This window comes from Diceros bicornis, chromosome 23, assembly GCF_020826845.1.
Source record: "Diceros bicornis minor isolate mBicDic1 chromosome 23, mDicBic1.mat.cur, whole genome shotgun sequence".
Taxonomy (NCBI): Eukaryota; Metazoa; Chordata; class Mammalia; order Perissodactyla; family Rhinocerotidae; genus Diceros; species Diceros bicornis.
In genome coordinates, this window is record NC_080762.1 from 1,455,676 (window position 1) to 1,468,170 (window position 12,495).

Below are 12,495 nucleotides of genomic sequence, written 5' to 3' on the forward strand. Positions count from 1 at the left end.
AAGTGGAAAAGCCAGACAAAAAAGCAACACACGGGAGATTCCATTTATGTGGCATTCATGGAAAGGTCAGCTCTAGAGACAGAACAGAGACCAGCATTTGCTAGGGGCTGAGGAGGGCAGTGACTACAAAGGGGCCAAGGGAGCTTTTCTCGGTGAAGGAAAATACAGTATAACTTGAATGGGGTGGTGGTTATAGGATTGTATAGGTTTTTCAAAGTCATAGAACTGTACTCCTAAAAGTGGGGAGTTTCACTGCATGTAAATGATACCTCAATAAACCTGATTTCAGAAAGAAAGAAAGTTTCATGAGGGCACATACTTTGTTTATTCACTCTGCTATCCCTGGCATTCAGAACAGTGACTGGTACATAATAGGTATTTACAGGAAGGAAGAGAGGAATGAGAGAGGGAAGGAAGGAGGGCAGGAAGGAAGGAAGGAGGGAATAAGGAAGGAAGGAAGGAAGGGAGAGAGGAAGAAAGGAAGGGAGGGAGGGAGGGTGAGAGGGAGGGAGGAAGAGAAAAAAGAGTAAGAGGGAAAGAAAAAAAGAACAGAAAGAGACAGACGGGGAAAAACAAAAATCTAATTCTGGATTTTAGTTTGAACGTTCTTCAGATTCTCTCATACAAAAATTCTGGATCTAGTATGTAGCCCATCCTAAGGGCCCCAGTTTATTAAATATTTGATTTCAAATTTCTTTCATAATCTGGAGAAGAGAGTAAAGGTTTCTGTCTTGGATTTTGTGGCCCATCTAGCCCTTTCCAATTTCTAAAACACAAACAAGGCTTAAGAAATCATATACATTTCTAGTTGAGATAATACAGATATAAAGCAAAAGATAAAAATTCACAATACATTTTTTAAATTAATCGGGAGTCTAAAAGAACACAGGACAAATTTACCTTTGCATATAACAGTAGAATTTTCTATTCAAAATGTGTAAGCCTGGAGTTCAAAACCCATCACTCAAAGTGAGATTTCTCTACACGGAATCATCAAAGCAAACATTAGTGAGTTCCAGCAACAAGAAACAAAATCTTAATGAGAACAGCCTTTAGTTAATCAGTGGGCTACGTATCCAACTTCTACTCAACTATGTCGCAGTGCAGAAGCAGGCTCTGTGTGGTCCCAAGGTGTCATGTACGGAGGACGCCCTACACAGAGAATGACAGCAGCCAAGCAGAACAGAGATAAGAAAAAGAGCACACTAAGAGGTGCTGGCAGCTTAATATCTAAATATCAATAAACGAGCGTAGCAGTGATACCTTCCAAGATATGGAAGCTTTTGTCATTATAGAGTAAATCTTTGGTTAAAATGCTGTTCACTTCCCTTGATTCACTTCCCTTGGGCCTCCTGGAATTTGTAAATGCCCCATCTTGGAATCATTTATTATTATCAGCCTTCATCTTTCAAGTCGATGATGGATTTTCAGTAGGAAGTCTAGCCACATCCGTTCCCTGGAGTCCCTCACTGTGTCCTGTGCCAGGCCCCTTCCCTGGGTCTCTGGGTGGCAACAGCAACCCTACCTTTCTGCGATGAAGTTGTAAGAAATCATACAAATACATAAATCATGGTTAGCAAATCATACAATGGGACAAAGGAAATCATTGATTTTGCAACAGAAAAAAAATACAAATGGCAAGTAAACATGTGAGAAAATATTCAACCTCACTTGAAGGTTGAATGGATGCCATTTTTTTCCTGTAAACCAGAAACCTTTTTTAGTGGGATAAGAAGCAGGCACGGATAAGGATGCCACAGCAGGGGCACTTTTATATGTTGCCTTTGGGAGTATAAACTGGTACAATATTCCTGAAAATATTTTTGGAACTATTTATCAAGTGCGCCTAAAACGTCCGGACACTTTGACAAGTAACTTTGCATCACCACGTAAATAATCAGAAGTGCAGGAAAAGACTTATATATTAAAACGTCAACGGCCACATTACTTGTTTGTCAAGGACTTGGAAACAATCTAAATGTCCAGCCTAAGGAGAATGGGTAAGTACACAATGGTTCATTTATAGAATGACAGTATCCAGCCTTTAAAAATGATGTTTATGAGGAGTCATTGATGAAAAAGAAAATGCTAAAATACAATATTAAGCCAAAATAAGGGAGAATTCAAAGTTGAACACTCTGCACATTTAGTTTTGTAATGTTTTTAAACATTTCATGTAAAAAAGGATTAGACAGAAACAGCCAGAAAGCTTAATACTAGTTCTCTACAGGTGGTGAGATTATGCTTATTATTTTTCTATTTCTTTACACTTCTCTGTATATGTTAGGCTTTCTACATGAGAACATATTGAAAACAACATCAAAAAACACTTCTAGACACAAAAGAGTACGTACGGTATGATTCCATTTATATAAAATAGAATGGCAGGCCACTCAGTCTCTGGTGTTAGAAGTCAGGATGGTGGTTCCACTTCGGCCAGAGGGTGGACAGGGCAGGGAGCACGCGGGGAGGTCTGGGTGCTGGTAACGTTCTGTTTCTTCTGAGTGCTGGTTACTTAGGTATATTCACTTTTTGAAAATGAATAATTATGTTGTCTTATGATATGTACACTTTTCTATTTCTTCTGAGTGCTGGTTTCTTAGGTATATTCACTTTTTGAAAATGAATAATTATGTTGTCTTATGATATGTACACTTTTCTGTGTGTATAATTCATTAAAAGCTTTTTTTAAGAAAAAAGTTTTATAGTTCTTTTCCGAGAAAGAGGGAAAATTGGATATTTTAAAGATCCTAGAAGTCTTTATAAAACTATGACCAAACATAACATTGTCCAATTAATCTACTTTCTCAGTAGAGAACTTAATTCATCCCACAACAGCAACCAACCAAGTTAAAAATAACAGTTCAGACCTTAATACTAACTAGTCCTCCAGATTCTAACAGATAATACTAAATACCCAAAAAAGCATTTAAAGGCTGGCAAGAAAATGTTTAAAGAACGTACCTAGGCAGGAAAGGGTTATACTATGAACGTGACTCATCTCTGTGTCTGCTGGTGAGAAAATGCATTGCACTTCCTTCCCAGCAAGAAGGTGAGGACACCTGACATAACCCTTTCTTGAAAGTGGCCGGAATGCTGGAGGAGACTGAGAACCACCAAGCAGGAAAGGAGAAAGAGAGGGGTACACCTCAGTGAAGTTTATCCAGTTATGGCCAGGCCCGAGGACGGGCAGGATGGGAATCTTGACAACCACCTGGTAAAGCGCCTACATCAGCACCTCAGCAGAGGTCGACGAGTAAGGACGTGCTATAGAAAGCAAACTGCAGCACTGGGGAATGAAAATAATTTTTAACTTATGAGCATTTTTACGAAAAGTTTTTAAAATTAGTAAGAAATGTGGCAGGTGGGAACTGTAACAGGAGGAATGTGTGTCAGAGGGAGAAGGGAAGATAAAGACCTGGGTCTGTTTTCCTCTCTTCCTCAACTTATTTGTTTTTAACATTAAGAAACAATCATCATCCTCCTGAAAAGTCCCCAAGATACAAATCTTTGCTTCCTCAATCTTGAAACAATGACTCATCTATTTAGCACAGCTGGCTCACCACTCTCCCCTCCCCACAATCCAAAGCGCCTTTGAGAGAAAGCAGACCAGGTTATTTGGCAACTTTTAAAGATATGCTATCTTTCAGGGGTCAGAGCTGAAGGGATTTTCCTAAGGAAAGACGGTAGCAGGAAGTGTGCAAGACTGGAAACATCCTATACATGCAGTCAGGAGGCCAGCCTTCAGGAGGAGCCAGCCAAGTCACCTGGCTTGGGACGCTGGGAAAGTCAGTTAGTTGGTCTTTGCCTCTGTTACCACATCTACAAAATGATGGTGACAGTATTGGTTCTACTGTATGGGAGGAACACGTTTCCTCTACCTTTCTAGGTTCTTCCGGCTGGTCTAAGAATTAGATTGACATGAGACTGAATAACAGCATAAAATCAAAGTTTAATAACATGTATACTTGGGAGAAACCCAGGAAAACTAAGTTACCAGAATAGTGGAAGCCACCCCCTTAAATATCACCTTCAGCTAAAGTCAAAGGAGGGTGTTGTGGGTAGTGGTTTGGGACTTCAAAGGGGAGGAAGGCAATTCACATGGACAGGGAAAAGCACACGTTTGGTAAACAGATGTTCACCATGCCTTGTAGAGACAATGGGACGTGGGGAGGACTTTGATCAAATGGGCCTTGCTAGGTTCCTCCCTGTCTACCACCCCTCGTTCGTATTATACTAGAGTTGTCTATGGTGAGAGCTTCTTCCTGGAACAGGCCTTCTATCTTAAGTTTTTTTAGGCAGTTAGGGGGAAGGTCAAAGTTTCTTCCTGACTCTTTTGTTCTTAAAAATAATCAAGCCAAAGAGATACAATTTGGGGTGGCCAATTCTGCTCCCCTACACTGCTGACAGCTTATAGTTGTGGGAACCCCATAATACAAAGGCTGTTTAAAAGTGCTTCCTCAACTGTAAAGCAAATGATGACAAGTTGCTGTTACAGTTGTTACATCAGGCAGTCAGTACTGAGAAAGGGCCGTAAGCTCAGGCCAACCGTGAAGTGAAAGATGAGAAGTCCTGGACAAGTCACTAGACCCTGGCCCAAGCTAGACATTGAAAGGTGTCATTCTCTACCTGAAGGTGAAAGGGACTTATGGGAAAAGTCAGAAGCCATCCAGTGGCCTCTTTAAACACATGCACAGGACTGGAGAAACCATGAAATAAGTCTCCTCAGCAGCCCATGGTGCTCTCGTCCCTGCTTCCTTTCCTTACGGCCTGGACCTTGGACCCCCTCAGATGCCCAGCATCCTCCCAACAATTCTGTTTTGGGGACTAAAACAGTATATAACTTCAAAGCCTCATAATGATGCCAAGGAAGGCCAGGCCGAAGACCTGAAACTGCAAGCGTAGCAGTGTGGGGTCATGGTCAGTCCAGGCACAGCAGTGATGTGCTCACTGGTGAAGACTGCCCAGCAAGAACTGCAACGGAGCCGGCGGGGGAGAATGAACGGTGGCAGACGGCAGGCTGCTGCAGCAGCCACGCAAAAGAGCCTGAGGCCAACTGGGGCCACAGACATGCAGAGAGAATGGCAGAAAGGAAGGACATCATTTTCTAGTCCAGTGGGTTTTAATTCGAGCCACAGGTGTGATTAAAAATTCTCTAGTAGTCACATTAAGTAAGCACAAAAACGTTACAAAGAAACAGGTGAAATTAATTTTGATAATATATTTTATTTAACCTAATATATTCGAAATATGATTATTCAACATGTAACGAATATTAGGAAAATATTACTAATATGTTTTACTTTTTTCTTTTGTACGAAGTCTTCCAGATCCGGGATATGATTTGCACTTACAGTGCATCTCTATTTGGAATAGCCACAGTAAAAGTGCTCAGTGGCCTCGTGGAGATAGTGGCAAGTCTAGACTCTTAAAACATCTTTGGATGTTTTACTGTTTCTCATTTCCTAACCTCCAGACTGGACTGGGTTTCTGGATTTGCAAATCTAAATCATCATCTTTTAAAAGTAGATCATATACCCAATTCATTTCTTGTTTCAAAATCTTCCATTTAAAAGAGAAGAGTCCGTTCACATAAATCTGGACTCAAGCAATGTTTACCGTGAGTGTTTTAGCTAAAAACTACAATTATAGCTCAACAAACTACCCAGCTCCTCTTCACTGCTGACACATTCACACACACATTTTAAACCACAGAGTTGAAATAGCAAATCTTTTGAAGTGATAATGAAGTAATGATTAGAATTTCACACCTTCTAAAAAGGAAACTCTGAGAAGGTTTTTAAACTCAGAGGGTTTTTAAAAACAGAACTATTTAAACTTCTAGGCTCTAATTCAAAACCTCCCCAATTTTTTTCTAGATAAAAAATGAGAACAATTTTCACCACCAAAGGATTTATTTTCATTCATTTTCCTAAAGAAATAAAAAAAATAACAGGTTTAATACAGTCATCATTACAATAACCATTTTATAATGAAACTACTAAGTTGCTGACAATTTTAAGGCGATGATAAGAGAGAAACTCAGATTGTGTTTCCTAAGAGGTTGAGCACAGCTCACAGTGCCTCAAGGATTGGGGTTTGGTCTTCGTCCTCACTGCCAGGAACGGGGCCCAGGGCCTGCAAGGCAAGATCAGGATGCCCTTCACCTCCCCCATTTCTCCTCTGCTCAGACTTCCAATTTTCCTGAGATACCACACCCAGAATGCACGTGAAAACTGTACCGGACACCAGTTGTCTTCTTCCTGAAGCGGATTCTACTAATTTGCCTTTTTCTGGATGTTTTGCTTCCCAGAGGTAGTTGGAGCCAAGTTCAAGTGTGTGGCTAGGCAGTCAGGCCTTTTCTTCCTCTTCCCGGCCCGCACCTGGGAATCCGGTTCTGTGCCGGTCGCTCCCTCCTTCCTCAGCCCACTCAGGCACAGGGACCCCCGAACTGCAATAGGAAGGCCCCGTTCTGGCCGTCTCACACACCAACACCAGCGGTGGGAAAAATCCATGTGCCACCAGATTGTGTTATCCTGAGAAGGTGCCCAGAGTCTGTTATACTCAGTGTCTCTCTTGACAAAAAATGGGCCACAGAACAAATAGAGTAGTTGTGACAGTTAATTTTGTGTGTCCACTTGGTTAGACCACAGTGCTCAGATGGTTAGTCAAACATTATTCTGGGTGTTTCTGTGAGGGTAATTTTGGATGAGATTTACATTTAAATTGGAGACCTTTGAGTAAAGCAGATTGCCCTGCATCATGAAGGTGGGCCTCGAGTAAGGGTCGGGGTCCGCTCCCCCGACCCCATGAGTGCAGTGCAGCAGGGGAGGCTGGGAGGCCTATTGCGAGAGACAGCCACGATGTTCTGGGCAGATCCTCATGCTTCCCAGGGTTGATCAGAAAGAGCTGCTGGCACAGTCTATGAAATCACCAACTGAACTTTGAAACACTAAGCGTGATTGTATAAGTCGGGATTCTCCAGGGAAGCAGAACCAATCGGGTGTGTGAGTGTGTGTGTGTCCAGGGTGGGGGAGCATTTATTTTAAGGAATCAGCTCACATGATCATGGAGCCTGGCAAGTCTAAAATCCCGCAGGCAGGAGGTCCAGGGAAGAGCCGATCTTGCAGTTCACGTGGGAAGGCCGTCCACTGGCAGAATTCCTTCTTGTGGGGAGGTCAGGCATTGCTCTGTTAAGACTTGCACCTGAGGGAATGAGGCCCTCTAATGGCTGGACCTCTGTCCATCATGGACCCCCTGCCAGACTCCCCTCTCTTGGTGACTTTCTCTCAGGCTTGGCTGCTCCCGTCGGCTGCCCCTCTGATCACCGTCTGTGTTCCTGAGTCCCAATTGCAGGCAGGGTTCAAGGTCATCTCAAGAGGTTCCCGGTCCTGTCTCAATCAGAAGATGTGGCTCGGCCCCTATCTAAGGCTCCTGAACATTTCATGACAGTCGGCACGTCCCCAGCCTTCTGTGACCACCCTCAGCCTGCTTGTTCCATGCGTTCTAAGGGGGTGTAGCAGGTGGTCTCACCCGAAACCACCAGCCAGAGTCTCCGCTTCAACCCCACTAAACAACCAAAGTTAACGTCAAGAATGTCGAGGTGGAGCGGGCTTGTGTATGGAGCATGCTGGGACTGTGCCAGAGGAGAGAGGATGAAACTGATCAGATGATGCCGAGAAAAGAGACACACTGGCCACGATTTCTCAAGCACTTTCTCTGTGCCAGGCACTGCACCACACTCTTCCACACAGTCCCTTGATCCTCGCATCTGCCCTATTGGGGTGCATGTGACTGCAACCCCCACTTCACAGATGAGGAAAATGAGGCACACAGAGGTGAAGCCCACGGTCACCAAGCTGTGAGATGAGGGGCTGAGATTTGAACCCAGGTGGTCTGGGTTCCCACACTCTTCATTAACCCTTGCGTTCTCTGGCACAGGGACTAGATTTGTGCATCATCAGGAAAGGACATCCTCTCCCCCTGGGACTCTGCTGGGGACACCCTCCCAAAACTCCACGTTTTTCCATGTTTCCATTATAACCATCCTCTTCTTCTTCTTCTTCTTCTTGGTGAGGAAGATTGTCCCTGAGCTAACATCCATGCCCATCTTCCTCTATTTTGTATGCAGGACACAGCCACAGCATGGCTTGCTGAGCAGAACCCTTGAACCCCGTGCCACCAAAGTGGAGCTTGTGAACTTAACCACTATGCCACTGGGCAGGCCCCAACCATCCTTGTCTTTTGATGCAGTTTTTAAAAAATACGCTAATGTCTCCACTTAGGTCATGATTCAATTGTTCCTCCTTCTTTTGGCCTTGATTTCATTATATCTTCGTTTTAATAAGCAAGCTCCTTCATAGATACAGAGAACAGATTGGTGGTTGCCAGAGGCAAGAGGAGGGGGGTGGGCGAAATGGGTAAAGGGGCTCCAAAGGTACAAACTTCCAGTTGTAAAATAAATAAGTCCTGGGGATGTGATGCACAGCATGGTGACTATAGTTAATAACATAGTATTGCATATTTGAAAGTTGCTAAGGGGCTAGATCTTAAAAGTTGTTACCATATGAAAAAAAATTTTTAACTGTGTGGTGACTGTGTTAACTAGACTTATCATGGTGATCATTTCACAATGTATACAAATATCGAATCATTATGTTGTACACCTGAAACTAATATAATGTTATATGTCAATTACACCTCAATTTAAAAAAAAACAAGCTCTTCTCTGGTCTTCCACCAGACTGCTGATGTACTTAAGCCAGACGTGAATGACTAAGGAATGGGGTGCAGTGGAGGTGTAGAGTTCATGGGTCTGTAAGTGCAGAAGTTATAAAAGGCAAAACAGGGGAAATGCAAGCTAACGACATTTACAGATTTGTTAACTTGCACTGAAATCTAAGGTAGTGGGCATCTTTGTCAAAGATATAGTCATTTCTTTTGATCTACAGGAAAATTACATACTATTAAAATTTCTATTTTATTTTCTCCACCACTATTTGGTGGTTGCTAGGAGCCCAAGGTGAGAGCGGAAACTGGTTTCAAGCTTTTGTTCAAAGGTCCCCTCCTCTCTAAGGAATTTCCTGACTCATCCACCCCTTGGAGCAGAGCTGACCGTGCCCTGCTGCATTCACACCAGAGCTGGCACCAACTTCTCCTATAAGACAAATACAGCTATAAGACCATTTTTAGTCCAACTCTCTCTCTCTCATACAATACGTTCCTTCAGAGAAGGAATTATGGCTTATTCTTCCTTAAATCACTAGGCAGGGGGAGGGCGGGCTGGAATCCAGCAAATAACACACAGCTCACGTTCATCCACTCACCTGTCAGCATGGGGCTAGGCACTGTCCACGTTACCTCCTTTGGCCTTCACAATGACCCTGTGTGGTGTGCCTTATTCTGTCTCTACTCTATAGGTAATGAAACCGAGGCTCAGAGAAGTTAAGTGTCTTGCCCAAGATCACAGGCTCGTCAACGGTGATGGACACGTTGAACTCAGGTGGTCCAGCTTCAGAGGCTGTATCACTCACTGTACTATACTGTCTCCGCGAAATGTCTGAGGACAGACTGACCAAGGAAAAGACGGTCTTGCTCAGTCCTAACCAGCAGCTAGGGTTCTGTGATGAGATTAACACGCTTCTCCATGTGATAAACTGTCATGTAGATAAAATCTTTTTCTACATAATTTGAAATAGTGTCTTAATCTGTTTGGGCTGCTATAACAGATTACCATAGACTGGGTGGCTTACAAGCAACAGAAATTTACTTCTCACAGTTCTGGAGGCTGGGAAGTCCAAGACCAAGGCACTCGCAGATTCGGTGCCTGGTGCGGGCCCACTTCTTGGCTGTAGACTAGCATTTTCTTGCTGTGTCCTCACATGACAGAAGGGGCGAGGGGGCTCTCTGGGGTCTCTTTTATAAGGGCACTAATCTCGTTCATGAGGGCTCTGTCCTCATGTCCTAATCACCTCCCGAAGGCCCCACCTCCAAATACCTTCCCATGGGGACTCAGGATTGAACATGAATTCTGGGGGGACACAGATATTCAGTCTACAGCAAGTAGTTAGAAGTTATCTTTTCATTTTGATTTGATTTATAGTCCAAAAAAATCACATAAATTCTTTATTCACACAAACTTAATGTACTTCATCTCTTTTTAGAGGGTGAAATACCCATATATGTGGCAGCACAGATATACGTGGTATATCTGGGTGGGAGCACATATACGTTCTTTGGTCAAAGCATTGATTACGATAGCTTGGTGTCAAGGTATTCTTGAAGGTTAATTTAAATTAAAGCATCACATGAGGCAGAGGTCTCAAATCCAAATGCCTGCAGGAACCAAGAAGGTAACACAAATCAAGCAGCGTGTGAGATGATGGAGGTGGGGGCCTGTGGTTCAACTGGAGAACTGGGCGACAGAGAAAATTTCTATGTTTCTGTACAGTTAGGATTTCTGAGGAAATTTTACTGACATTTGGGATCTGAGCTAAAAGAAGAAGCCTGGAAGTGAACGTATGAGTGATGACCTAATGAGAATTCCAGAGAGATCTACCTCCCCAGAGCTACGAGTTTTTTTTATGTCAGGGAGCAATGGACCCCCCCGGACCATGGAGACATCTCCTGGGAAGTGAAGCTGGAGACTCTGGTCTTATCTTCCCTGTGGGGAAACTGATTACACCCCAAAGGGGAAGAACACAGGGTCCTCCTACTTTGTGTCCCCAAGGAGAATTTGGTTACAATAGGGAGCAACAGACTTCTCTTTCTCTCTCAGAAGGGGAGGGATATACACTGTTACATGTAGGATGACGACATCGGGTTCTCATCCCATCGCCCTTTGGGGTAAGAACTGAGACAAAGAGGGGATGGGGTGATTGTTTGCTGTAAGTAAATATTAATATGCTCTGCTCTAGAAACCCAGCGTTGACATACAGGATAATATTAATAAATACAGACATTAAAAACTTAAAAAGAATGTATACTCTGCCTAGAACCAATGAAAAGAAAATTCTCTCTGCTGACCAAACCAAACATGCCCACTGGCTGAGTTCAGTCCATAAGCTGCTCTTTTGCAGTAAGTAGCATCAGGTGTGCCCTGTCTTTTGGAAAACGGGCTGTCATATCATAAATTGAAAGGTACCCAAAAAGTCCTTTCTCAGGGCCAGCCCGGTGGCATAGTGGTTAAGTTCATGCACTCTGCTTCAGCAGCCCAGGGTTCGCAGGTTCCAATCCTGGGCGCGGACCAATGCACCACTCATCAAGCCATGCTGTGGTGGCATCCCATATACAAAATAGGGGAAGATGGGCACAGATGTTAGCTCAGAGCCAGTCTTCCTCACACACACACAAAAGTCCTTTCTCCCAGAACAAAATATCTTACCTTCTACGTTCTTGTCAAGACCTCCAATGTCACTATTGCAAATCCATGGTTTGACTGGTTAGCAACTGTTATAACGCTAAAATATCTAGGAGTGCTAACCCTAACGTGATTATCAAATGCTGATATCTACAAATTAATCCGTTTGTCCATCTTTACCCAGAGCCAGCTAACAGCGTCTGCCTGCAGATTACAGACCTGTTCACCTAAATGCTGATGGAAGATCAAGGTTGAGAGAAGCCTTGGGCAGCGCCTTGTGACCCAGGCGGCTCTAGGTCCTGTCAGAGGGGGAGGGCTCTCCGTGTCTGAGAAGCTGCACTGAGTGGAGAGGGAGAGCACTGAGACTGACAGAGAGAAGCCTGAAGGAGGAGGTGCGAGGCCCTGAGGACAACTGCCCTGCCGCTGCTTCACGTTGCCTGGTTCATCTCAGCAGCAGTTTGTCCAGCCAGTGTTTCGTGTGATGTTGAGACATTTTCTAAAAGAATGCGGGAGATGTCCTTAGTCAGGTTGACCACACATGGCTAGAAATTGTGTTAGGTAGGCTCTGCGAGGGCAAGGGACAGAGACACTCAGATCTCCTTTAGTGACAAGGGATCTTGGTGAAGCCATGTGGGAAAGTCAGATGAGGAAATAGTCACCAGTGAGCCAGTCCTCAGAGGCCACAGGAAGGGAGCACTGCAGGGGACTCAGCACAGCTCCCAAGCCTCCGGTGGTGGCTGCAGCCCCAAGAGCTGGGCCACTCGTTCTCCCTTCCACAGAGGTCTTCTTTGCTCGCTGGTCTAGTGCTCCACTTTCTGTCCTCAACTTTGCTGCTGCTGGTTTTTTTGTTTAATGAGGAAGATGGTCCCTGAGCTCACATCTGTGCCCATCTTCCTCTATTTTGCACGTGGGACACCTGCCTGAGCATGGCTTGATGAGGGATGCATAGGTCTGCGCCGAGGATCCAAACCCACGAACCCTGGGCTGCCGAAGTGGAGTGCATGAACTTAACCACTACGCCACCGGGCCAGCCCCTTGCTGCTTCTTTTTCCTTTCCTCCCTTCCCCTGGCCACCCTCCTTTCTGTTGTGGTTTACATTCCAGCTCTCTGAAAGAGAATTCATTTAGGTTGGTCTG